General features: G+C 40.1%; 1 pseudogene; it reads right to left on the bottom strand.

Annotated features, from left to right (window-relative positions):
- Positions 1 to 86: 86 nt before the first annotated feature.
- Positions 87 to 26716, bottom strand: LOC147610618 (putative FAD-linked oxidoreductase ARB_02478; annotated as a pseudogene).
- Positions 26717 to 27638: the final 922 nt, after the last annotated feature.

Here is a 27638-nt window from a genome sequence, read left to right as displayed (position 1 = left end):
GGATGGCTTTAGCCTTTACTCATGCATATTCACTCTCCTATTCGGAAACAAGGTTAAATTAACCTGTGTCGCCGATGATTATGTACTTAAACAGGTACTGGTAGGACATGGTCAGAAGATTGAGAAATGGAAGGCTCCGGTAGAACTTTGACGGACGGATTTTGCCGGACTTGAGAAGTTCCGTTCGATCGATTGATTGACGGACGGGCTTTTGCCGGATTGAGAAACAGACATTCGGGATTGCTGAAGAGGCACCCAACCTCTCCCTCTAAAGGGATGGCCTGGATGCATCGGCCGGACTCGCAATCCCAAACCTTTACCTTCCGGTCTCGGCCCCCGGTGAATAGGGTGTTGGAGCCTTGAGGGAGGACTATGCCCGTCAAAGAACACCCTTTGCTGTGGCCTTTCAACTCGGTGAAGAGGGCAGCTGCGCCTTCCGTGTGTGCATGCAAGAACTTGCAGCAACTCTGGTCGCCCTTGGGGCAGGGGCTGCCACGCAAATAGAACGAGCAGAGGGGAAGGCTGTGGTCCCCTATTACTACAGCGTTCTTTCGCAAACCGATGGTGCTTGCGGTTGTGCACCATTCGCAACGGACGGTGCCTGGAGTCGTTCATGGTGTGAAGAAGAGGAGGAGACGCGCAACGTTTAATCGACTACATTAAACTTGTTAACAATAGTGCATGAAAACCGTAGCTTTCCACAAGATTAATGAAAGATTTCTTTTTTTTTCACTCATTGTGGCCCCCTATTTATGCTAATTAGAAAGCGTAGTAAAGACGTTTGTAAAAGAATGGAAAATGGCTTTCTAGTCACGCATTATTATCTGCTCTAATAAAACCAACTACTAATGTTTTTCCGGTTTCCAACCGTCGCTGTTAAGCGGCTCCTCTCTCACTCAATTGAAAGCCCCACAACAAACCCCTCTGTCTCAGCTTACAAATGTCAAAGAAATCTGTTTGTCAAGTCACGAAAAGCTGCAAACAGCAAGAACATCTCTATCGCAAATAAATCTCTCCCTATCGAAAGGGGGGGGGGGGGGGGGGGGAAATGGCATCCCTAAAAGTTGACGTACTCTCAACTTCCCAAGAGAAGAAAAGAATGCATATTTCTCTAGGAGTCTATGCTAATCTCTCTTTTATAAAACAACATGCCTAAAACATCATCGATGTATTGATAAGAAAATTTCAATTCTGTATGATTAAATATTAAAACAAAGTATCATTTTGTACACTCCTCGATAGTTAAAAGTAGGAGAAGCTTCACGGAGATTTCCCTATAAATCTCTCTTTTTATTGAAAGTCCTAGTAATGTTGCCAACCAATACCTCTCTTTGTCTTTTTATTGGAGGTATTACTAATGTTCCTAACCCGCATCTCTCTAGTGCTATAGCTCTTTAAACATATCAAAAAATGTTTAACTTTTCTCGACCAAGTCATTTAACTGAATTTTTATTTTAGGTTTCAAATTTTGTAAACAAGCAGTCATCTAGAGAAGAAAAAATAATGAGAAAGGAAACTTTCTAAAAAACAAAGCCTTAACTCCCCAACCATGCCAAAGTAAAAAGCTGCAAAACCTATGGTGGATGGTGGGGAGAGTGTTAGAACATGGCTGCAAGCCCTAATGCTTTCTAGCTTTTGCCCAACTTCTAATAAAATTGAGCTTTATTATTACAGTCATCCCACCCCTTACGGGTGGGATGAGAGGGAGGGGTGGCTCGCTTAGTAGGGCTTGAACACCCTATCACCTGGAGATCTCCCCCACTCCTAGCTCTACTCATTTTTTAAATTAAATGTAAAATATTCATTGGAATAGACGTCGGTATTTTATGACATTTATTGCGATGAATATGCCCATGTGGTCCAAGCAGTCTCCATTCTTTCAGAGTTTCTATGGGTGCTACAAGTAATCTTTTTACCAAGTTATCATTCCTAGTGTATATACTAATAGCCGAACATCCAACAACACACATGCTCTGTCCATTAACACCTCTAATGCAATGGAGCTGGAAGTTTTGGATGATGGAAACAAATCCCACATTTCATAATAAGAAATGGTACTTACCTATGCCAATTAAAGAACAACACATTAAGGGAGACATATGCTAAGAAAGGCCCTCAGAAGACATGGGTAAGTCAGCCAAAAAAGGGGAGGTATTCCCATAAAAAAAATTTATTCATATTTTCCATATATTTTAGGTTGATCTTATTCCCCTACTCCCTACTTTGTTTCCTACTTTCCCTCTACTCTCCCTAATTCCTCTTTTAGCCCCACCACTTACACCTATCTCTTTCCCCCATTTATTACTCTTACATTATTCTTACTCTCTTTACTCACATCACACCACATCAATAGCTTTCCCTTTCACCTAGACACCTATCTCTTTTCCTCGTTCTTCGTTCCTTTTACTACCACACCATCAGCTTCGCTAAAAAGTGACCTTAAAATTTGATTTTTATTCTCCCCAAAAGTTGTAACTACCCTCCGAAAAGTCCCCCATACCTACCTAGGAAAAACCAAGTTCCTTAATATCCACAATTAAAATTCAATCTCTATTACTAGTCCACTTCTCGTACCTGCAAATATGACATTTTTTATTTCTCTTTAAAATATTATGTAATTCTTCAAGAAGCTATCCATACCTCCTAGTGATAAAATTTACTTTGTTATGTCTAAAATCTCCATATTAGATTCCATAAATCACTCCTCCTTGAATTTTCAATAAAGTTGGGCCACCACATCATCATCTTGAGTAGAATGTCACCAAAAAAAAATCCCAACGCTCCTCCCCAAATGAAAAAAAAACGGTTGTAACTACTCCACAAGGAACTATCCCATATTTACCTATTATTTAATAAACAAGTTATAACTAATCCACAAGAATCTATTACATACCTAGCTATGTTTAAAACATGCTTTTTTTCTCTTTGTAATCATAGATCAAGATCCATAATCAAGCTTTGTAACCACTCCACGTCACTTACATGCAAATATGACATTTTCTCTCTCTCTCTCTAAGACATTGTAATAGTCCTTCAAAAAGTTGTCCATACCTACATGTGATCGAAAAATGTATTTGATCTCTAAAATCTCCATATTAGATCACCCCTTCTCCCTAGTTCTAACTTTAGCCCCACCATCTATAAGTCTATCACTTTCCCCTATTCATTACACTTATGTTATTCTTACTCTCTTTACCACCACATCATTAGTTTCCCTTTCACCTGGATATATCCCTTCCCCTCGTTCTTATTTCCCTTTACCACCACATCATCAACTTTGCTAAAACAAGTGACCGTAAAATTTGATTTTTTGTTCTCCCTAAAAGTTGTAACTACCCTCAAAAAAGTTCCGTACACTTACCTATGACAAAAGCAAGTTTTTTAATATCCAAAATTAAAATTTGTATGGTATTTGATTACACAAAAGTTGATAATATTTTTATTGATCTAAAATATCAAGATTTAAGGTGACATAGCTCATTTTTATAACTTGGTTCAATTTGTTTGATGGTGTGTAATTTGTTGTCATGCTATCTTTAAGTTATTAAGAGACCTTCAATGTCTACAGAATGGAGTTCTTTTTCACTGTGATTTTAGGTTCTCAAGACACACTTGAATTTGTTTTGAAGCTGGATGAGACTCAGGTTGTGAAATGCCATAAGATTGAGAGGGTAAGTGTGACACTAATAATGACATAAGATTGAGAGAGTAAGTGTGACACTAATTACACTAATGAATTATGTAATGGCTCGTGCTAAGGATATTAAATCAAAGATACATCCATTTAGTGTATTGGAGAAGGAGATATGGTGGTTGGCTACCTTTGAAGTTCCAAAGAAACACATAATGTTTTCTACAAGGGATTTTCCAACAAACATTGTTCAACATTTCTTAGCGAAATATTGGTTAGAAACTTGATGTTGAAGGGCTAGGGAGTTTTAAAGTGAATTAGCATTAATCTCAACACCATTAATGCCATTATATGTGCATGTGTTGTGAACCATGACACAAAGGTCTCAACACTGCTTTCATGTCCTTTCCATGTGAAAGGTTTGATAGTTTTAACAAAGAAGGTTGAAGAAGTGACGTGGACAAATGGAGGGGCACTTGAAGGTAACACTAAATAGATGTATCAGAGGCAACAATTGGAAAACACTATTTCCTATTTCTCTAGTTAATGTTCTCACTTTTGCACTCTTCATAGAGGGCATGTGAAAATCAAGAAAGTTAGAAAAACATATGGACTTAAGTATGATATTTCTTAATACGTTTCCATGAGTGGAGTAAAAGCTCAAAGGAATATGACATAAATGCAAAAAAAAAAAGAACATGGGATTGTTGGAAGGAGTTTGCAAGTGCACAATTAATGAAGATCAGAATACCAACCTTGTAATTTATAGATAAAAACTTTGGTTTAGCAAGTTTGGTGGTGTTTAGCTTTTATAAACTTATGTTCAAGATTATGATAAAAAAGTACCACCCACAAAAATAATAGATAAGAAGTCCTTAAAAAAGAGGATGAAGAATTCACCAAGCTTATTATTATAGCATGGGGAGAAAAAACATTAAACATCACATGGTATTAGAAGTTTAAGTGAATGTCTAGAAGCCCAAAATTCCTTACATAATTAATTTAGTTATATGTATGAAGTTAAATTCAACGATTTTCTTTTTTGGCATGCACGGAGCAAGTATAGCTGTGTTGAAATGTGGAACACTCAATGCAAGGAAAAAAAGAATATTAACAAGCCAAGCGTGTATATATATATATATATATAATTTAGGAATGGAGGAGGAAATATTTGTGTACAATGTGATCAAGATGGAGAGGGCACAATATTTGATATTGGGTAAAGCTATATGAAAATAAACCAAGTTGAGAAACATTGCCAAGTGTAAAAGCAAAACAGGTCCCAAAACATATGTAGCTTGGCATACAAGGATGGAGTACCAAGGATCAATGTGATTTTAAGTTGCACCTTGTTTTAAAAGTTTTTTATTTTCAATGAAGACTTTACACTTAATGTTTTAATGAGTGAAATGAAGACTATGCTGTTTTTTTCCCGAATGAAGACTATGCAGTTTATGTAATTTTATATGAGTGAAATGTGCAGCATGTTTTAAAAGATATTTTCTTTTCAAATAAAGGCTATGCAGTTTTTGTAGCTTTATATGAGTGACGGCCAATTAAAGAACAACACATGAGGGGGACATAAGCTAACAAAGGGCCTCATAAAACATGGGTAAGTGAACCAAACAAAGGGGAGGTATTCCCATAAAAATTTGCATCATATTTCCCATATCTTTTATGTTGATCTTATCCCCCTACTCACTACTTTTTTCCTACATTCTCTCTAATCTCCTAAGTCCAGTTTCAGCCCCACTACCTACACCTACACCTATCTCTTTCCTCCATTTATTACTCCTACATCATTCTTACTCGATTTACCCACCACATCAATAGTTTGATATTATCCCCCTTCTCCCTACTTTTTTTTCCTATGTTCCCTCTACTCTCCCTAATTCCACTTTTAGCCCCACCACCTACACATATCTCTTTCCCCCATTTATTACTCTTACGTTATTATTACTCTCTTTATTGGTCACCACATCATAAGCTTTCCGTTTCACCTAGACACCTATCCCTTTTCTCCATTCTTAGTTCCCTTTACTACCACAACATCAACTATGCTAAAAAGTGATCTTAAATTTTGATTTTTATTCTCCCCAAAAGTTATAAATACCCTTAAAAAAAAGTCCCCCATACCTACCTATGACAAAACCAAGTTTCTTAGTGTCCACAATTAAAAATCACGCTTTATTACCACTCTACTGTTACTTGCAAATATGACATTTTTTATATCTCTCTAAAATATTGTAATGATCCTTTAAAAAGCTATCCATACCTACTTGTGATAAAAAATTACTTTGTTATCTCTAAAATCTCCATATTATATTCCATAAATCACTCTTCCTTGCATTTTCAATAAAATTTGGACCACACATCATCATCTCCAACATAAAGTCACCAAAAAAAATGATTTCTAATCCTCCTCCACAAAAGGAAAAAAATGTTATAAATACTCCAGAAGAAACTATCCCATATTTACCTATGATTTAAAAAAACGTTATAACTACTCCACAAGAACCTATAATTACATACCTAGCTATGTTCAAACCATGCATCTTTTCTCTTTGTAATCATAGATCAAGATCTATAATCAAGCTTTGTAACCACTCCACTTCGCTTACCTACAAATTCGGCATTTTTTATTCCACTCTGAAACATTGTAATAATCCTTCAAAAATCTATCCATACCTACTTGTGATTAGGAAATGCTTTTTATCTCTAAAATTTCCATATTTGATTCTAAAAATCACCCCTTCTCCCTAATTCCACTTTTAGCCCCACCACCTACACCTATCTCTTCCCCCTTTATTACTTTTGCGTTATTATTACTCTCTTTACCATACATCATTACACTACTACAAGACAATCAAATACCGACGTTTTTTCCAACGTAAAACAGTTGCTTGTAAAATCAGCGATCGTCTATATTCGCATTGAAAAAACCGTTGGAAAGAACATCCAAACTTACACTGGAAAGTTTGTCGGAAACATCATCGCAAAAAACGTCGGTATCCACGCTGGTTAAATCATTGTTGCGACGTGGTTTTTGATGCTTATATCAATGAATATTTCAACATAAATATTGATGGAAGTAGGAATTCACCGACGAAAATACCGACGGATGCAGGAATTTACCAACACAGATACTGATAAATGCAGGAATTTACCGATATTCATACTGACGGCCGTCGTAGGTTGTTTTTTGGCATAATGATGCATTCAGGTACAGTTCTATACCTTGATGCACCATTATGCCAAATATCTAAAGATTTTATTTCATTCAAGTGAAAATTTACGCGCACTTAAAGAATTAACACAAACAAACATACATTGATGTACAAAATCAAGTTTCATTGCTTGATGTCAAACCACATTGATACAAAATTCCATGATATCAATACTTATACGATAAATGTTTATATATTAAAAATTTTGCATGTGAACTATGCATGCCCCAAAGGTGTGCAAAAAAGATGTGTACAATTCCAAAACTATGCCAACTAAAGTGGGTGTACAATCTACAAGCTAGCCTAAAAAATGGGGAGGCTTAGGTACCGCTCTTTGCAAAAACAATGCAATACACACAAATTAGCATATATAAACTTACCAAAACCTCAAATTGGCATATGGTATGCCCTACTTACCGAAGCCACAACCGTCCAATCTACATTTTTACCATCATGCTAATGCACTCAAGTAAGGCTTAAGTGTCATACTTGAATGCATAACGCTCCTCCAACTCGATAGCCTGGCGTTGTGTATGGGTGCTTCCATTATTATCTTGTCACTCGATTTATATCTTGTGTTTACATATTCATTATCGTTCCTCGATAAAATGTATTTTCTTATGACATCCAATAGACCTCCTCTCTCTCATGTGCACGTTGTACTCGGGTCTATGACTAGCATCGTCATTCACATCAATTACATTCGATTTTCGTCTCTTGTGTCCGGATGATTCTATAAGAATATGGCACAACACAAATAGATAGCAAGATAAAGAAAAATATACAATGCAATAGATACACAATGGAGAGAATTCAAAAATTCTACCAAAGAGGTACAAGTGATGGTGTTGTCCGCCCGTGCACTCTCAACAAGTAGAGCTTAGATGGCAATCTAGACAAACTATGGATGGAGAATATACGAACTATAGAAGGGGGTGGATACTCACAAGCATTGTATGCCTTAGCTCATGGCAACTATGTGCATATCTAATACCATAGGTAGTGTGGTAGATGCGTATACAATGAGGGCGGTTACACTGCATAGACACGATCACTGCCCACGTATCAAGAACACGGCCCACTAACCACCACCCACCACTAATGATAGAGCTGGTATCCGTGGAAATATTCTATAGAATATTCCTCATATCGTTGCCCCAGCTAATGCTCGTACCCCTAACCATCTCCTAACCATCATCAATGGTCACAATAATGACCCCATTAGCGTCTAAGTCGGGGTTCCCATCAAAGACATATGGCTACTCCTCACTCATAATGAGGACCTAGAAAATGTGCATTATACATCAAAGTGAGAGACTTGCTAAGATGCAGGAATTGAGTGTATACTAACACCCCCCCCTCAGTGTCCACGCGAAGATGAACTAGGTTTTTGGCCCAACACTAAGTCGATGAAGATGCCGAGTGATTCGGTCCTTCCCAAGATCCTTGGTGAAGATTTCCATGGAGTTTTTCTATGTATAGCAATACTCCAGATCCATTATTTCATCCTCTATTAGCTCCTGCACATAATGATTCTAAATGTCAATGTGCTTTGTGTGAGCATGAAACACAAGGTTCTTGGAGATAGCCATGTAACTCTGATTGTCACATTGCAAGACTGTAGCCTCCCTAATCTGAACTCCCATGTCTACCAAGATTCTCCTCAGCCATACCTCACATGCAGCAAAGCAAGCTACCTTATTCTCAGCCTCTCTGTGGGAAGAAAGTGCCACTATAGGTTTCTTTTTGTTGTTTTGCTGGTCCAAGAGAAAGCACCGGAAAGCGAAAAACAATATCCAGAAACTAATTTCCTAGAATCACAATCTCTTGCCCAATCTAAGTCACAATAACCTGTTAGAGTGTCACCCATGTTGTAAGTGATGCCATACTTAAGAGTACCTTTGATGTACTTAAGTACATCAAAGGTACTCTCATCCCTTCCTTCCAATGAGTCTCTCGTGGCTTGTTGGAAAACTTAACACACCAATCATGCTGTAAGTGATGCCATACTCAAGAGTACCTCTGATGTACCTAGGTACCCTCATCCCTTCCTTTCAATGACTCTCTCGTGGTGGCTTGTTGGAAAACCCGATCAACACACCAACTATGAAGCTGATATCAGGTCTAGTGTTAGTGAGAAAATTCAAACTCCCCACCAACTTGGAAATCTAACCTTGACGATACAACTTTGGATGATCATTTGATTCCACTTTTTATGATCAACCAATTTCACTTTCTTTGATCGTTTGTGATTTCCAAGTTAGATTGTTCAATCCATCAATAATCCAAGTGTCCAATTGGCAATTCTACTCTGGATTTTTAGAACTTTTTAGATTTTTTAACATCAACCAATTTCACTTTCTTTGATCGTCTGTGATTTCCAAGTTAGATTGTTCAATCCATCAATAATCCAAGAGTCCAATTGGCGATTCTACTCTGGATTTTTAGAACTTTTTAGATTTTTTAACATCACCTATTGACTTCAATGTATTCTTTCCAAAGAGAATAAATTAGATGGGTCACATTACTCCCTATGGAGTTTTATGGTAAAAAATGTCCTTGTTGCAAAGGGTTTATGGGGTCTTGTCAGTGGTGAGATGAGCCCTGCCCTAGCATAATTACTCCTAATACTCCTCAAAGGGGGTCAAGGCTAGTAGATCTAGCCTCAAGTCTCACAAACTATTGCTAGCCAAAGAATATGAGATTCACAAAATGATTAAGCTTTAGCACTAATTACCTTGATAATTAAAAGATCTATTATATTGCATCATTATTTGTTCTTTCAAAATATCTAAACTTGTGCGAGAAACTTTAGAGGCTATGTACCAGGTTAAAAATGATCTTGAGGGATGGAGGGGGGGTCACTCATAAATATGTAAGCATAGCATGTGAGTTCAACACAAGGGATTTTAAAATCCTTTTTTACACAGTTTTTACATACAGAAGGGTGTCATTTAAAGAAGGTGTTCACAGATTGAATAGAAAAAGGGTGTGTTTTATTCACACAAAAAAAATTCATAGATAAGGGGTTTTTTAAATAGGCCTTTAATGCACATGATATAGAGGGTTTACATATAATGAACCCACTGAGAAATTGATGCACCTATTGCTTTTACCAAAAGACAACTTTATAACTAAAAAAATACAAGAGAAGGGGTCAATGAATGAACACTTAACCAAGTTGCAGGACTTAAGAACAACTTCTTAATATTGATGAGATCATTCTTAATAAGTATATGGCTAGTGTCACCTTTAACTCTTTGCATAAATATTATCTGGGTTTCAAAACTTCCCTCTAGCTTTCTTTGAGAGAAAATGTAGGCCCTCCTACCTGTCAATAGCTTGTAAGCTTACTGTATGAATAGTCCAAAAATGTTAGCAAATATTGGTAAGTTTTGATTTCTTATTTCTCTACATAATGTAGATGAACCTAAGTCATTTTAAGAGGCTCAAGAAGATCCAAATTGGGTGAAAGCTATTTGGAATGAAATTCATGTCATTTAGAAAAATGGAATCAAACAAGATAAAGGCAAATGGATAATTTGATAGATTCAAGGCCAGACTTGTTGTAAAAGTTAATACCCAATAGGAAGGGATTGGTTACAGATTCAAGGCTAGAATTGTTGCTACTTTTTTGCTGATATGCAGCCAACATTGACAATCCAACCACTTATTTGGTACCAAAAAGATAGCTCAACAAAGCCTGATGCTGCATAGACTCACCAATTTTAAAAAACCTACAAAAATAACTCAAAATCTGCATTTCCCTCTGATTCCACTAGTTTGCATCCATCCAACCCTTCCTTGGCATCATTTGTGATATCCTGACCCCGCAGTGTTTCAGTTGCTCTTTGGCACTCTTTGGCTTTGGAGCATTTTCGTAGTGTTTCAGTTCCTCTTTGGAACTCTTCGGCTTTGGAGCATTTCCGTCTCCTAGCACGCCGCTTCTACGGGTAAGGAGAAAACTCACATTAGTATTTTTGTCATTGGCCATGTCGCCTCTAGGAAGTCGACCACCATTGGCATTGACAAGCTCAAGGCAGAATGAGAGCGGGAAACACCATTGACATTGCTCTGAAACCATAATCTTAACAAGAGCGTGTGTATATGTGGTGTAAACAAAACAACACAGATACCTTCTTCAACCTCCTCCTTCACCTTGTTCCATTGTTCCTTGTTTCTCACATACAACATCCATTGTCATCTCGCTTCTCTTCTCACTCACTTTTTCATATCTCTTGGGCTGAGGGTGTTTTCACACCTCACACGCACATGTACATTTTGCTCAACAACATTTACCTCATGTGTTTATGCATAGCCTTATATCATACGTGTGCTCAATTATCTTTCATAATGTGTGTAGAAGGATGCAACTCATCTTGCCTATATGAGAGATGAGTACAATTATGAGTGGAGGCACATAACATTTGCATTGCTCGAGAAGTTGAAGCAAGAAGGGCATCTAATTAATTGGGCCCATGTTGTCAACTATGTAAGCATAATGATCTTATAATTAAGTATAGAAGCATGTAGCTTATGGTTTGGTAGCATATAACTTATGATTTGCCTATATTTATGCAAGGAGTTCCGTAAGAGGCTCGCAACAATGACAAGGAAGGGGAAAGAGGCAATGGTGGAAATGATCATGAGTAGATAGACTATTTTTGTAAGAGCTATGTTTTTGTAACACAACAATGAAAATGATACTCCCGACAATATAGATATAATCATATTTATGTGTAAAAGTATATGCCAAACCTGAGTACCTATTATGCGTTGGCAAAGTTGCTAGCCCCGTTGTGTCCCATTATACCCTTTTTTTTAAAGAAAGAGCTGAAATAAGCATCAATTTTAACCAAATTCAGTAAAAGCATCAATGTGTGCATTGTATATTCATATTTCGATGCTTATTCTGACACTCATTTTCATAACCAGAGTCAATAAAAGTGATAGTATGTGCATCATATATTTACATTTCGATGCTCATAATGACTCACTCTTGTCAACCCTTATCTATACCAACAACGATGATACGATAACGGGAGAGGAAAGTCACATTGTCACCACAAAACATGATTTTCTCTCTAGAGAAGATAGGAATGTTGCTATACCCTCCCTATTTCTTATAGTGCAAGGGTAAGCTCTACTTTGAAACATATTGAGGAAATAATAGTGTATTATTCTATTCTTCACGCACCATGCTTGATTCTTTCATATGGGTGAAATGATCTTAAAGTTACTATTCCATCATAATCCTGTGGTGTGTTGAGTTGTAGAAACTTTAGTAATGCGGAGCTTAGAAGATACAACTTTCAACATGCAATGTGATTTGATTGAAATAATGTTGCAACTTACATATGATAATAGAAAAGATTAAAAAAGACGATTTTCTCATCTTAATCTTGATGTGTGGTAGTGTGTATTGTGCTTGCAATACTAGCTATGTGGAGTGTTGCATGACAAATAAAGATCAATACAAGGATGCAACAAAAAAGATACTTAGGGCTCTTGAAAAGAGTTCAAAGTTGTAGATGAATGTGGGAGAGGGCTTGACAATAATCCCACATGGGAACTTTTGGGAGTTCTAGAATTTTTGTATAAAAGGTGGCTCATTTGAGAGCATGGACACATTGGGCAAACTCATGTTTGAGCTCTCTTGAGAATAGCTCTCCCTCTTCTTCCATAGAGGTGCAAGCTCTTCTCTCTCCCCATCTACGTTGTTGTAAGTTCTATTCTTTTGTTAATTCAATGCAATGAGTTGATATTTGTCTCTCTTCTCTTGTCAATTCTCTTGTGTGCATGTTTCTTATTGATAGCTTCAAGGATTGTGTGCATGCTAGGGAAATGAGTATTTGAGAATGAAGACTGCTTTGATCTTGTGTAAGCAATAGCTAAGCTTTCTTCTTGTTTGGATGTATGGATGAGTGGAATGTGGAGTTGAGTGAGCAATAGCAAGATTGAGCTTGAGTGTGTGTTGAGTCTATGTCAATAGTAGTAGTTTTCTTAGCAATCTCTCCATCAAATGGATAAGCTATTGTGCACCGGTACGGGTTGAATCCCTAGCTCCGAAAGGGATGCAAATCCCATTGGATTGAGCTAAGTGTGGATCATACTACTCTTGCTACAAGTGAGAGAGTTTTTCCGTCTCTCCATTGGCGCCGCTGCCGGGGAGAAGACTCAAATCCGGTTGAGAGTGTGTGGAAACCACCACTATTTTCTCTTTTGGTTGCAAAACCATTGAGTGATTAGGTTAAGTTCGGGTGTGCGATCCCGGTGTGAGTGGATAAGGTTAGGATAAGAATGAGCGGTTGAGATTTCTCCCGCATTGTTTTTTTTATGTTTTATTGCTTTTATGCTTTTTCAAGTACCGTTCATTATGCTTACCTTCATTGTTTTTTGTCATTTCATGCTTTCATGCTTTTTGCTAACATGTAATTAGTAGTAAAAATAAAAATAAAAATAAAAAGATATGCGTTGCTAAGCTCTTCCATAGCTTATGCAAGCTCCATAGGCGTACAAGTGAGAAGTCCGCTTAAGTAAGAGAGGAGAGAGGAAAAAAAAAAGAGAGGGAGAAAAGCGAAAAAAAAAGAGAAAAAAGAAAAGAGAGGTTGTAAATTTTATTTTTTATTTTTGTTATATATTTTTAAAAGGCACACAGTAGGAGTCCGCTGTTGGCGAGCGTGAGGAGAGGCAGGTGTAGCTGAAGAAGGCGGCGGGCTCTGCCTGGCTGTAAAAAAAAAAAAAAAGGAAGAAGAAGAAGAAGAAGAAGAAGAAAGCGAAGGAGTCAGCAGGTTCAAGGCGGCTGATTCCCTGAAGGGCCGTGAAGCGGACGGCATAGGGGAGGCGGGGTGAAGTGGCCGCTGAAGGCCAAAGGTAATTATTAAAAAAAAAAAAAACGAAGGCTGCAGGGCGGCCGCGTGGAAAAGAAGGGGTCCGTCGAAAGAGGTGGCTGAGCGTTGCGACTGGCAAGCGAGGTGGAGGCGCCAAAGAGCAGCAGCAGGGCGAAGGGAGGCAGCCGTGTAGAAGGTTGACGGCGGCCGGTTGCAGCAGACTAGGAGAAAGGTAAAGGAAGCGTGAAGCTGTTGGTCGGCTGCAGCTAAGGTGCGCAGCTGGTGAAGGTTAGCGTGGAGGTAAAGCGAGCGCAGAAGGGAGAAAAAGAAGGAAGAGCTGCCGACGAGAGGTAGCTGCAAGAAAAGCGGGCAAAGAGGAGGTGACCGTGTAGCTGCGTGGAGAGGCACTGTGGGGGGCGTCTTCATCGGGCGCAGCAGCAGTGTGCAGGCGAAGAGCTGTGGGAGTGTGTAGGCAGCAAAACGGCAGCAAAAGGCCGTTGGAGGCAGCTGTAGGCGAAGGTCGGCGTGAAGGCGGCTGCAGTTGTGAAGGCAGCACAACAGAGCTGGTTGCAGAGCAGATGCGGAGAGGTTGAAGGCGAAGAAGAGCCAGGTGGCGAGAGCAACACCAGAGAGGAAAAGAAGGTTGGTGAAAGAGAAGGGGCCTGTATCTGCGCCGGCAGCAGTGAAGAAGCAGTGAAGAGGGCGGCTGGCTGCAGAAGAAGACGAAGAGCTCGGAGCGGTGGGAGCTAGCCATTAAAGAAGGTCGGCGAGGAGGCACGTGAAGAGCCCGGCGAATCTGCAGAGAAAGCGCCAGGAAAAAAAGGTTTGTATTTTTTTTATAATTTTTAATTTTTAATTTTAATTTATTATTATTATTTTTTTATGTTTTTTGTATTTTTTAAAAAAAATAAAAAAAAATAAAAAGAAAAAATCCATAAAATAATAAAAATAATTTTTTTTAAAAAAAATAAGAAAAGAAAGAAAGAAAGAAAGAAAAAAAGAAAAAAAAATATGTGTTTTATTTTGAGTCCATATTTTTTTGCATAATTTGTATTTTTTTTAATTTTCTGTAATTTTTTTGCATAATTAGTGTAATTTTATATTTTTTTTAAAAAACTTTTGTAATTTTTTTTTTTTGCATAATTAGAGTTTCTTGCATTTTTTTAAATTTTTGTAATTTTGTACATAATTAGTATTTTTGTTTAATTAGTTAAAAAAATATATTAAAAAAACAAAAGAAAAGAAAAGAAAAGAAATAGAAATAGAAAAAAATTCTGTAAATTATTTGTTTTGTTTTTAGGAATCCATATTCTTTACATATTCTCTGTAATTTTTTATTTTTTTTTAAAAAAAACTTTTGTAATTTTTTTTTGGTGCATAATTAAAGTAGTTTGCATTTTAGAATTTTTGTAATTATTGCATAATTAATAAATTCATATTTTTATATTTGGCACGAAATTTATTAGTTTTAAAAAAAAACAACAACAAAAGAAAAAAAATTGATAAATTAAGTAATTTTTAGGAGTCTACTTTTTTGCATAAATTATAATTCTTTATTTTTTTAATTCTTTGCATAATTAGTTTAACCTGCATTTTTTAATTTTTGTAACTTTGTGCATAATTAGTATTTTTTTTAGTGTGATTCATAATTTTTGTGTAAATTTAAAAAAATAAAAACATAAAAAAACATAAAATCATTTAAAAAAATCATAATTAAATTTAAAAAAAATAAGATAGATAGTTACACCGCACATACTCCTTTTAGTGCATTTAGTGATTAGGTAGGTTTAAAAAAATATATATATATATATATACATATATATATATATATATATATTTTATTTAAAAGAAAAAACAAAACAAAACAAAAACACATAAAAAACCCAAAAAAAATTTTTGACCTTATGCACTTGCGGTCGGGACGTCTTGTAGATTCTGCCATAGGACCTAGGGCACCTTCTAGAGTACCTACGCAGGAAAGTGGGACCCAATCGGTAGGAAATTTGGCAGATATTGCTGAAACCCTTTCTGAATCCCAATCCGATACCCTTTCCTCTAGAACAACTAGTTCATTGTCCATGGACAATCTAGGGCCGACAAATAGTCATCCCGTAGCCCCAAATAGGACACCCTCAAGATCCTTTAATCCATTTGAAGCCGACACTATGGGATTAACACTCAATGTGAGACTCCAATATGTCTACACAAATGCTCAAGGAGCTGAGATCTTTAGGGACCCACAACAACGGTATCTTGTTAAGATCGCAGACATTTTCTCAGAACTTGATAGAGCACCTCTAGTCAATGACCAGGGTAACATGTACATGGGTGGAGATGGTGTTCGCTACGAAGTCACCTACCATCCAGAAAAGGTAGACAAATTAGGGGAGCTCTCTAAAACCGAGTTCTTAGACTTATCAGAACTTTCCAGAGCAAGGGTGTCTAGAGATGATTGGCTCATCGAGCCGGACATGCCTGGACCATCCAATGCCCAGTCCTCAAGGCCATCCATAGATGATTTACTTCTTGTAGATCTAAGTTTGGAAAAGGATAGGAAAGGCAAGAGTAGAATGGATCAGGAAGCTGAATGCCAATGGGAGTTTGTACGACAAATTCCTGTGACAAAGGTCTTACAGGATGACCCACTTCAAGAGGTCTATGAGGACTCGTTAAAGGGATATTATGCCACAACTAAATTGCCACAGCTAGATCTTCCTCTAGCTCATGTGGTGGTAGTTGAGAAGCGTGCACGACACATGAACAGAATAATTGATAAATGGGCCAATGAATACCGAACCTTAGATTGGAAAGAGATTCGGGAACTCACGTGGAAAGGACAACCATCATTTATGGAAGTGTTCTCAACAAATACAGCCAAACCAGGAGAGACAGCCTTTCTTGGAGAAACTGTTGCTCCTCCCCTACGAGAGTTCACTAGAGAGGGACCTTCAACATCTAAGTGGACCACTGCTAGTAGCCCAACTCTAGCACCAAGATATCGTCCTACACCAAATGTGCGACAGAGAATGAGGAGTGTACTTCCTACAGGTCCTCATCTTTGTGGAGCATGTGGCGGTAACCATAAAACAGAGGACTGTAATACCATATCTCCTCTAGTCACAAACCAACCCACAAAGAAGTGGTGCCAAGCCTGTGCTTGGAACTTTACTCATACCACACAGGAATGTACTCGCATCGCGAGAATGAGACAGGAACGTGAGCAGCCGAGGGGTGGAGTGGCTCCACAAATGTATCAACAGTATACTAGTTTTGAACGTAAGCCACCGATGACACAAGAGCAAGCACGACCTGTACTTGGTGCTCAACCTCCTGCTCCAGGGACTGCTCCTGTGAGGGTTGTTGACTATGACAATTCAAATATGTGTAGAGAATTGGTAAACCCAGGCTATGTGGAGGAGGAATATGTATCATATTCATCCAAGGAAAATATCTTTGAAAGTCCCGCATACCCAAGCCTAGCACTGGACGTTCAACCAGGGGAACAAAACTCTTTAATGTTGCTAGGCGGCTACCAACCTAGGACTCCAGGTCCCTCAGGTCAATGGCAGCCAAGGAAAGTAGAGGCCAAACCAATGGGCCCCTGTTATGAGTGCGGAGAACCCCATTGGGCTCGTGATTGTCCACATCGCTCAAGGCAAGCATCTCGGTCCAATACAACAGTACAACAGTTTCCACCAATTGAAAGATATTGTCTAGGGTGTTGTGTAGAACACTTCCCAAAAGACTGTCTGCTGAAACCACATGAGGAAGGCACCTCTCAACCAAAGGTCTCACTCAACCTTGTAGGTACAGTTCCATCGCCACCTTCATCTGAGAATGAGGATGTCGTGCCACTTAGAGTCATGACTAGATCACAGACACGAAATGCCGAAATACAGGCTGATGAGACACCTCGAACTAGGGATGCAAAGACAAATCTAGTGGACAAGACCCTACAGTCCAATAGAAAAAAGACCACTAGGAGGAAGAAGAACCGAAGCAAACAAACTAAAAGTACATCCACTAGTTCTCAAGAAGCCTCTAAACAAAACATGAGGGATAAAACTTTTACATCCCAAGAATTGCATGAGGAACATCAACCTCAACCTGAGCCTGGTGCTAAACAAAATGAGGCTAGTACGACTGAGGATAGTTCTGGGGGTTCTGTTTTTGTGGATAAAGTGAATGAGACTCTAGAGGCCATCATTGATGCTCATAGAAGTCGCATTGCAGCTTTATCAGAGCTACCCAAGAAGCTTCAAGAATACCCAAACCCTCGTGAGGAGAAGATCAATCTAGCTGTACATCAGCAAATCATTAGGGAAGCTCAGTCAATACTTGAGGGACCACCACCACCTATTCCTCGGGGCCCAACCTCTCTTAAGCCAACATTAGAAACCATACCAGAAGTGTCATCGAGTCGGGAAATGAAAAGTGAGCTCATTTCACAAGCTCATAGCGAAAGGTCTGCACTAATTGACACCCAATTGAAAGGGGGTAATCTGCCACCACCTAGCCTTGTCTTCCCATGCAATGATGAAGTTATTGATGCTAATGAGGACATGGCAAATGAGATGTGGGCCGCAGTTCATGAGAAAGTTAATGAGAACATGTCTTCTATTAGTTCGCCTCCATTCTCTGAGGTGGATTTTACCAGAGGCACGGAAAACAACTTTGGACGCCCAAGCATCCAGGAGGAAGTTCAAACAATTGTTTCTCCTAGAAGTAAGCAGACAATGAAAACATTACCATCATATCTGGGAGAATATGAGAACTGTTCTCAAACCTTGAGGATACCCTCCATAAATAAAAGGTTGACAAAGGAGAAAGATATGAGTATGGTGCAAGCTATTTTGTCAGCACCAGTGGCTTGTACCTTACCTTTGCTTGATTTGATAAAAAATCGACCTGAGTTGTGGAATGATATTGCCACATGTTTGTCAGAACAGGTATTGCTACAAAAGGGTCACCATGAGTGTACTATACACCCTGAGACAAAGCATGTAATGCCAGTTCCTATCAACAAAGTAGGAAAATTTTGTGAGGACGATCAGGGAAATGCTACCCTCCCATTAGAAGTGCGAAAAGTATCTTCAACTGCAATACTTTGATAGTGGCGCAGGAGTGGGCATTGTGACAAGGTCCATTTGGGAAAAGTGGGACAAACCAGCTATTAGGAGTACCAGGATGCGCTTGCAGCTAGCAGATGGAAGCTTAGAACATCCCCTTGGGCTGCTTGAGAACATATTGGTCACCACATGTGGGATTGAATATGAGCACACCTTTGCAGTAGTGGATTTTGGAAAACATCCAAACTACGAAGTGATATTGGGTAGACCATTCATGCGACAATTTCAAATGATTCAAGATTGGGGATGCAATTATTTGTACCTCCGACATGATTCTATCATCACAAGGGTCAACCTAAGGAATCACTCATATCGTGATGTAACAAGGTCTCCAATAGATGAGTTTGATTCTGCTTCATCTGAGGGCTCCAGAGTTACATTGTCCGATGGGCGAGAAGATCTATGGATGTGCGGAGCCTCATGTAGGGATTTCAACACTGAGAGACTTAAGGGTAATCGAAGTGTATCAGACGAGGCATACATTCCACAACCCTTCCCTGAGCATTTAATTGATCCACTAGAATGGAGTCATGTCCTTGCAACATTATCAACATGTGCTTTACCGAAGCCAATTCAATTTTGTGACTCAGATGGATATGATATTATTCCTATACGAATGGTACAACCACGTGCCCTTCTGGATGATTTGTACTATAGGGATACATCCACAACAGCATTGCATGTTAAGGAAGTCTTGGCTACACCACGAGCTTTATCGTGTCAAAGGGGTAATGTTTCTACCTTACCCAACCCACAATCAAAATCTGCTCTTGAAGCTCCAAAACAAATGATGTGGATAATTGATGAGTACTCAAGTCGGGGCCATGGCTGGCATGTTCCAACTACTCTAGTTGCTGCTCAAAGAAGGCCAGGTAAGAAGGAATTATCAATGTGGCTACCCAAATATGCGTACAAACTTGTACCATCTAGTCCAGTTGCTAAGCCTCCTAAGAAGCACATCATTTCCAAGCCTAAACCTCGGATTGTTAATCGATGGGTCCCAAAACATGTTCTTAAAGCACAAGGCTATTATGAGGGTGCAACAGCAATTTGGCTTCCAAAATGCCATGCTTTGGCAGGGGTAAAAGAGTGTTTCAGAAAGATTCCAAAAGCCACCCTTGATTGTCCATATCAGTGGGTGCAAAAGACATCAACACAAAATCTTCAAGAAAGGAAAGGTGGCTGTGATAGCACCTACAAAACTACTTGTGTTGATCTTCCTAAAACATGTATTGAAACACCGGTTGTCTCGATTTCTCCTTGTTACACAAATCAACCGTCAACTTGTGTACCTACGACAAGTCCAAATGAGTCTCATTTGAGCATAGATTCTAGCATTTCAATGACTAAATCCTCTTATCTTGCTCAAATTCCAAGACAATTGCTAAAGTTTCCACCTCTTAAAAAGGATATACCAAAAACTAAAGATAAGGCATTAACACTACAATTAAAGCTCTTTGGTAAATCAATGTTTGAATAATGTAGTTCCTTATGCCTTTAGAAGATGTATACTTTTTGAGATAATCTTGTTTTTGATTGGAATTGTCATGATGGATATGAGTGTTCTAAATTTCATTATTCTACGTCCAGATAACTCCTGATGGATATTTGGCGAGATACATGTCCACCATGCATTGACCCCGATAGTACTCGACCAGATCATCGCGGGGGTTATAGTGCTCCTCCATTTCAAACACATTCTAGGTACTTCTATGCTCCCTTAGGTGAAAGTTGCTGTGGACATCATTTTGTCACATTATTCTATCAACAGCATCACCCATTTCCACATTGTCAAGAGTGTGCACGGCTTGTATTAGAAGAAGCTTCACATATTTGTTGGATATGCCGCTCTTACTTTAGACGATATGGCACGGGCTTAATGAAGCAAATTGTGGGAGTTACACCCCAACGCCATAATCTTCTTAATGTGAGAATACCAGAGAGAGGACCAAATCAGCGTAGATTACCTGAGGAGGTTCAAGCACAACAATGGAGGGATACAAGCCTAAATGACTTGCAACCACCGATCTTGCAAGCCCTCCTTCCCCAAGCCTCCACATGTCAATATTGGATCAATATGAGTACCTACATTGCGCAGTTCCAAAATCGAAACTGTCTGATTAACCTTCCCATAGAACCAATGCCATACTTTAGTGAGGAAGCACTCCTTCCTCTACCACCTTCTCCAGCGGCCGGTTTTTGTGAGGGGTTGTCTCTGCATCCTGAGGAAATTGATACCATCTTTCCATCAGACGAGGACACGGATCCACCACCAGCGCAAGGGTAAGTTCAACGACTCCATAATAAGATCGACAAGCCAGGGCACTTTTCTCCCATTGGGTTTTTTCCCTCGGCTATATTCGGTGTTTGGCACCAATGGCAAATTTTATTTTTTTCTTTTCTTTTCGTGTTTGTTAATAAAAATTTTGCAGAAATCTCTGTAAAAAACAAGAGCATCAAACACGCCCCAATAGTCCACCTATCATGCACACAAATTAGGAAGGGGGGAGAAATGCTACGCTTACAAAGATCAAGGAGGAGCAATCTGCACAAAATCAGCAATGCATCAATGCAAACGGACAACATCAACAGGGCACTACAACAGGTGTATTCAAATCTTAATCTTTATTTCTTTATGTGCTCTTATATGGTTTGCATGTTCACACAATGTTGGCTGGTTTAAGTTTTTGATTAGTTGTTAAAATATGGTGAGTGAATTCTAGAGTCTTAGAAGACTTAGGAAAAGATATTTCTATCTAAAGACAGTGTAGGATATATACCAAGGGAGTATGCCAAGTTCTTATGCTTTCAAGGTATATTAGTTATCCCTAGTGGTGGCTACCTCTTAAATATGAGCTAGGTGCTAGGAGTAATAAAAATTTACGAAAATGTACCCTAAAAAATATATATATCCAAAGTAAATTGAGACATGACGTGTCTACAGCCATGAGAAATGCTTGGTAGGACCTGGGGTTGTCTTAGCACCTTGGGGCCGATGCCTTGGTTTCCATGGGGTGAACACTGGTGTCTAAAAGCTTCAGAAAAAGACCTTTGAGGAATCTATCGCCTTGAAGGATGTTGGTAGGACTCTGGGGTACACTATGGGTCCTCGAGACCGACGCCCTCATCTTCATGGGGTACTCCTTAGGTCATAAAAGAAAGAAAAAGGGTCTGTCGCCCTTGAGATACTTAGCGGTCTTTAGATTCTCTTGGCGGAGGTCTCTTGGCCATTGCTTGGGTCTCTTTGGGATGGAACCTTAATCTTTATCACCTTCTACACACACATCAAAAAGAAAAAGAAAAAAAAAAGAAAAAAAATTCCAATCACCTTTGCTCATATTTAGGAGTAGGTTTGCCACTTAGGAATAACTTACATACTTGTAGGACATTGAGACTGCGGTCATAACCGGCGGTGTACAAAGCACACTTGCCTTTTCATAGAACTATCTACCACTTAAGTCTCACTTTGACTAGTCTTTACTCACCTATTTTAGTACTCGTTAAAACTTTAATCAGCCTTGCACTTGTATGCTCACGTGTGAAATTATCATTGCTGGTTTTTCTTTTCTTTTCTTTTTTTTAAATAAGAGACTTTACTTGTATCCATTGTCTTTTTTGTTGCAGCTCTTGCTACTACCGCGCTCGAGGATGTGCGCAAAATAGGAAGGGGGGAGTGTTGCATGACAAATGAAGATCAATACAAGGATGCAACAAAAAAGATACTTAGGGCTCTTGAAAAGAGTTCAAAGTTGTAGATGAATGTGGGAGAGGGCTTGACAATAATCCCACATGGAAACTTTTGGGAGTTCTAGAATTTTTGTATAAAAGGTTGAGAGCATGGACACATTGGGCAAACTCATGTTTGAGCTCTCTTGAGAATAGCTCTCCCTCTTCTTCCATAGAGGTGCAAGCTCTTCTCTCTCCCCATCTACATTGTTGTAAGTTCTATTCTTTTGTTAATTCAATGCAATGAGTTGATATTTGTCTCTCTTCTCTTGTCAATTCTCTTGTGTGCATGTTTCTTATTGATAGCTTCAAGGATTGTGTGCATGCTAGGGAAATGAGTATTTGAGAATGAAGACTGCTTTGATCTTGTGTAAGCAATAGCTAAGCTTTCTTCTTGTTTGGATGTATGGATGAGTGGAATGTGGAGTTGAGTGAGCAATAGCAAGATTGAGCTTGAGTGTGTGTTGAGTCTATGTCAATAGTAGTAGTTTTCTTAGCAATCTCTCCATCAAATGGATAAGCTATTGTGCACCGGTACGGGTTGAATCCCTAGCTCCGAAAGGGATGCAAATCCCATTGGATTGAGCTAAGTGTGGATCATACTACTCTTGCTATAAGTGAGAGAGTTTTTCCGTCTCTCCATTGCATTGAATTAACAAAAGAATAGAACTTACAACAATGTAGATGGGGAGAGATAAGAGCTTGCACCTCTATGGAAGAAGAGGGAGAGCTAGTCTCAAGAGAGCTCAAACATGAGTTTTCCCAATGTCTCCATGCTCTCAAATGAGCCACCTTTTATACAAAAATTCTAGAACTCCCAAAAGTTCCCATGTGGGATTATTGTCAAGCCCTCTCCCACATTCATCTACAACTTTGAACTCTTTTCAAGAGCCCTAAGTATCTTTTTTGTTGCATCCTTGTATTGATCTTCATTTGTCATGCAACATGGAGGCTAAGAGAAATCTTTGAAACATGGAATGTGATATGATAGAATGGATATTGTAGCTTCTCTTTGATTGAGCTTACATCTACGCAAGGAGCTAGATAACATTGACCTTACATCTTAATCTTGATTCGTGGTAGTGTTTAGTGTGCTTGCAATACTAAAGTTATGTGGAGCCTAAGAGAAGCCTTTGAAACATGGAATCTGATTATATGATGAAAAGGATTTTGCAACTTGTCTTTTATTAACCTTACATCTTGTTTTTTTGGTTTTTTGAGCCGAGGTCAGAGACGAACACATTCGTTTCTGAGACTCGAACAGAGAAACGCTTTTGTCATTAGTTTCGTCTCGTCTCAGTTGCTTACATCTTGTTGTGTTGTAATGTGTAGTGTGCTTGCAATTCTAAGCTATGTAGAGGGCTAAGAGAAGCCTTTAAAACATGGAATGTGATATGATGGAAAGGATGATGCAACTTTTCTTTTATGAACCTTACATCTATGTAAGGAGCTAGATAAACATCAAGCTAATTAAATTGGTGGATTTACTCAAAAGGATGGTACAACTTATGTATGATGACCTACATCTATGTGAATCCAAATGTATGGGAGTCAAGGTAATGAGAATTTAAAAAAAGCCATGTAAGGGATAAGCACATGTACATGACATAATTGTGACTTAATTGTGCATTCATTTTGAAGAATATAACCTTGACTTAAAAAACAAAAGCTCTTGAATTCATTGTTCTTTTTTAGTCTTTAACGGCAAGTTAGAGATATCGTTGTTTTGTTTTTCACTATGGGTTTATCAGGTCAATTTGCCTCCATTTATTTTCACACGTTGCTCTTTAGCGTGTAGCGAGCAAGGATGGAACATATGATCAATTAGCATCACTTTATTTTTACATGTTGCTCTCTAGCCTGTAGTAGTGAGCAAGGATGGAACCTATGATCTCCACATTAAGAACTTCAGCTATATGGGCAAGGGATAAGCTAAAAAGGTATCCTAAGTGTTAGGACCATATGTCCAATCTATCTATATGGAGTTACATTAATTTTAAAAAACATTGTATGTATATACGTAAAATAAAGACTAGCTAATCTCCACGATTAAATATTGACATCCAAAAGCATTCACCTATATGACTTGTAACATGGATGGAAGTTTCAAAAAGATTAGCCCAAATCTCTACACTTACAATCCACCTTCTCTTCATGGTTGGTCGAGTCACTCTATGGATGAAGAACCAGGCCGATCAGATTCGGGTCACATTTTGTGATCAAGAACAGGTTTGGGTCGTCACACGTGCACACATGCTTCACATTTTGTGGACACATCAGGTTTTTATGGCATAATAATTCTTTTCTTGATACATATGATTGTATAGCAAAGCTTAGAAATTCCAAATCAAAACGAGTAATCATACAAATGCATATATGATTTTCTAAGGTACATCTACGCCTGTTATCTCGGAGGAAGGCAGGCAGCAGGGGTCGTCGGTGGAATCCTCGCTGCCCACGCACTTTGTGCAGGTGAACAAGGCATGGGGTCCACCAGGTTCTCGATGAGATTGAGGCGGTCGAAGCTGTCGCCGAAGAAGGAAGTCTGCCAATCGGGCTCGTTGAAGTCGGCCTCGTTGAAGTAGCATCCCGAACCAGGAGTCAAGTCGCGGAGAAGCCCATTCGTTTCCGTGAGGGTACGCATCTTGGCTGCCTTGATGTCAGCACTTGCATAGTCGTCCCAGGTGGATGCGAGGACAACGTGCCACAGGGCCTTTCGCCACGCCGGATTCACAGCGTTGTTTTGGTTGGTGGCAACCGCTCCCCCACCAACAAGGTGGCCGATGATAACGTCCACGCCACTCTCTAGAATCTGAATGAAAGATCCGGCCACCTCCGCCGCATTTTCTCTCAACACCGCCTTTGGGAGTAGCCGCGAAGCGATGGCGACGTTGGAGTCCGTGGCATCGGAGCAAACCCCTGGGTTTACTGTACACATCACAGAACTGTGCCATGCTTGGAAGGATTGGAAAGCTTGGTTGGTTTGGCTGATGGTCATCTCGCCGGGATGCTGATCAACATAGGTGGTGAGGGGCTCAAAGGCGGTAATGGCCGTGGACGCGGCGTCAGAATTGGGAAGCGTGTAATTTGCTGAGATGATCATGGGGCTAATGTAGGAATATCCCGACCAGTAACCGGCGTCTGATAGCGAGGATTGCAACTCCACAAACTTTGCAATCAAGCCCTTAAAAGAAGAATGGCCCGGGTCACATAGTGAACCCCAAGGACGCTACTCAAAGCGGGGAACGTTTTATGCGTCGCAGAGACGACGACGCCGAAAGTTCCTCCTCCTCCTCCCCTGAGTGCCCAGAACAGATCTTGGTTTTGGCAGGCGTTGGCCGTTATCAGCCTCCCGTCGGCTGTCACAGCTCTGAGCTCTAGGACGTTGTCCGCCGCCAGGCCTAATAAAGGAGAGAGCGGACTGTGCCCGCCTCCTTGCATGTAACCTCCCGCAGCGCTCACGGAGGCGCTCATCCCTCCAACTACTACTCTATTCTGAGTGTCTACAGCCTCATAAAGCTCTTGCCATTGGACTCCCGCCTCAGCTGTCACGGCAGGGACCTCCGAAACACTAGAATGGCAGCCTTGTGGAATGAAGGAGTCGTAGAATGTGATTTCCTTGAGACGGTGCATCCAGATGTTGAGCGATCCCGGCGCCGTGCTTCTGCCCAGGAAGTCGTGGCCGGTGGACTTTATGGTGAGCCTAAGGTTGTGCTGGACTGCATACCGCACAGCCACTTGCACTTGCCAGGGCTCCGACACCTCCACGGCGTAGGTGGGGACCGCTCCTTGATAGCAAATTGTGTATGGGTCGGATGTGAGAATGCAGCCTGCGTCGCCGTCCGCCTCTCTGTTGGGATGCTGCATGGCCCCGGCCTGATCTGCGCGCCAGAATGGGTTGCGCCAGTTGCGCGTGGCCGTCTGGCATGCCGTGGTATCCAGGCCCGGGACATGGCACGGGGCAACCGGAGGGTGAGGACTCAGCAACCGCCCTCCCAAGGAGAAGTTGAAGGCAACCCATGAAGCATTGCTAGGCCAACAATCCGAACTCGGCAGGCAACGGCACTGTATCCAGCGCCCAGCTTCGGCTGAGGCACACAGATGCAGAAGGATGCAAAGAAGAGAGGCCGCGTACACCATGTCGTTCTCTGCTTGCAAAGTAAAATACTTCATTCCGGCGAGGAAATATCGGTGGTCACGTATAGGCTCCCTACGATAGAGAGGAGTTGGTCTCAGTATTGACCTAGAGAAATTAGAGATGCCGCGCCAGCATCCTTAAGGATGGCTTTAGCCTTTACTCATGCATATTCACTCTCCTATTCGGAAACAAGGTTAAATTAACCTGTGTCGCCGATGATTATGTACTTAAACAGGTACTGGTAGGACATGGTCAGAAGATTGAGAAATGGAAGGCTCCGGTAGAACTTTGACGGACGGATTTTGCCGGACTTGAGAAGTTCCGTTCGATCGATTGATTGACGGACGGGCTTTTGCCGGATTGAGAAACAGACATTCGGGATTGCTGAAGAGGCACCCAACCTCTCCCTCTAAAGGGATGGCCTGGATGCATCGGCCGGACTCGCAATCCCAAACCTTTACCTTCCGGTCTCGGCCCCCGGTGAATAGGGTGTTGGAGCCTTGAGGGAGGACTATGCCCGTCAAAGAACACCCTTTGCTGTGGCCTTTCAACTCGGTGAAGAGGGCAGCTGCGCCTTCCGTGTGTGCATGCAAGAACTTGCAGCAACTCTGGTCGCCCTTGGGGCAGGGGCTGCCACGCAAATAGAACGAGCAGAGGGGAAGGCTGTGGTCCCCTATTACTACAGCGTTCTTTCGCAAACCGATGGTGCTTGCGGTTGTGCACCATTCGCAACGGACGGTGCCTGGAGTCGTTCATGGTGTGAAGAAGAGGAGGAGACGCGCAACGTTTAATCGACTACATTAAACTTGTTAACAATAGTGCATGAAAACCGTAGCTTTCCACAAGATTAATGAAAGATTTCTTTTTTTTCACTCATTGTGGCCCCCTATTTATGCTAATTAGAAAGCGTAGTAAAGACGTTTGTAAAAGAATGGAAAATGGCTTTCTAGTCACGCA

This window comes from Cibotium barometz, chromosome 49 (assembly GCF_041138505.1).
Source record: "Cibotium barometz isolate CiBa-2024 chromosome 49, ASM4113850v1, whole genome shotgun sequence".
Classification (NCBI taxonomy): domain Eukaryota; kingdom Viridiplantae; phylum Streptophyta; class Polypodiopsida; order Cyatheales; family Cibotiaceae; genus Cibotium; species Cibotium barometz.
This window is presented reverse-complemented; position numbering and strand designations above follow the sequence as displayed.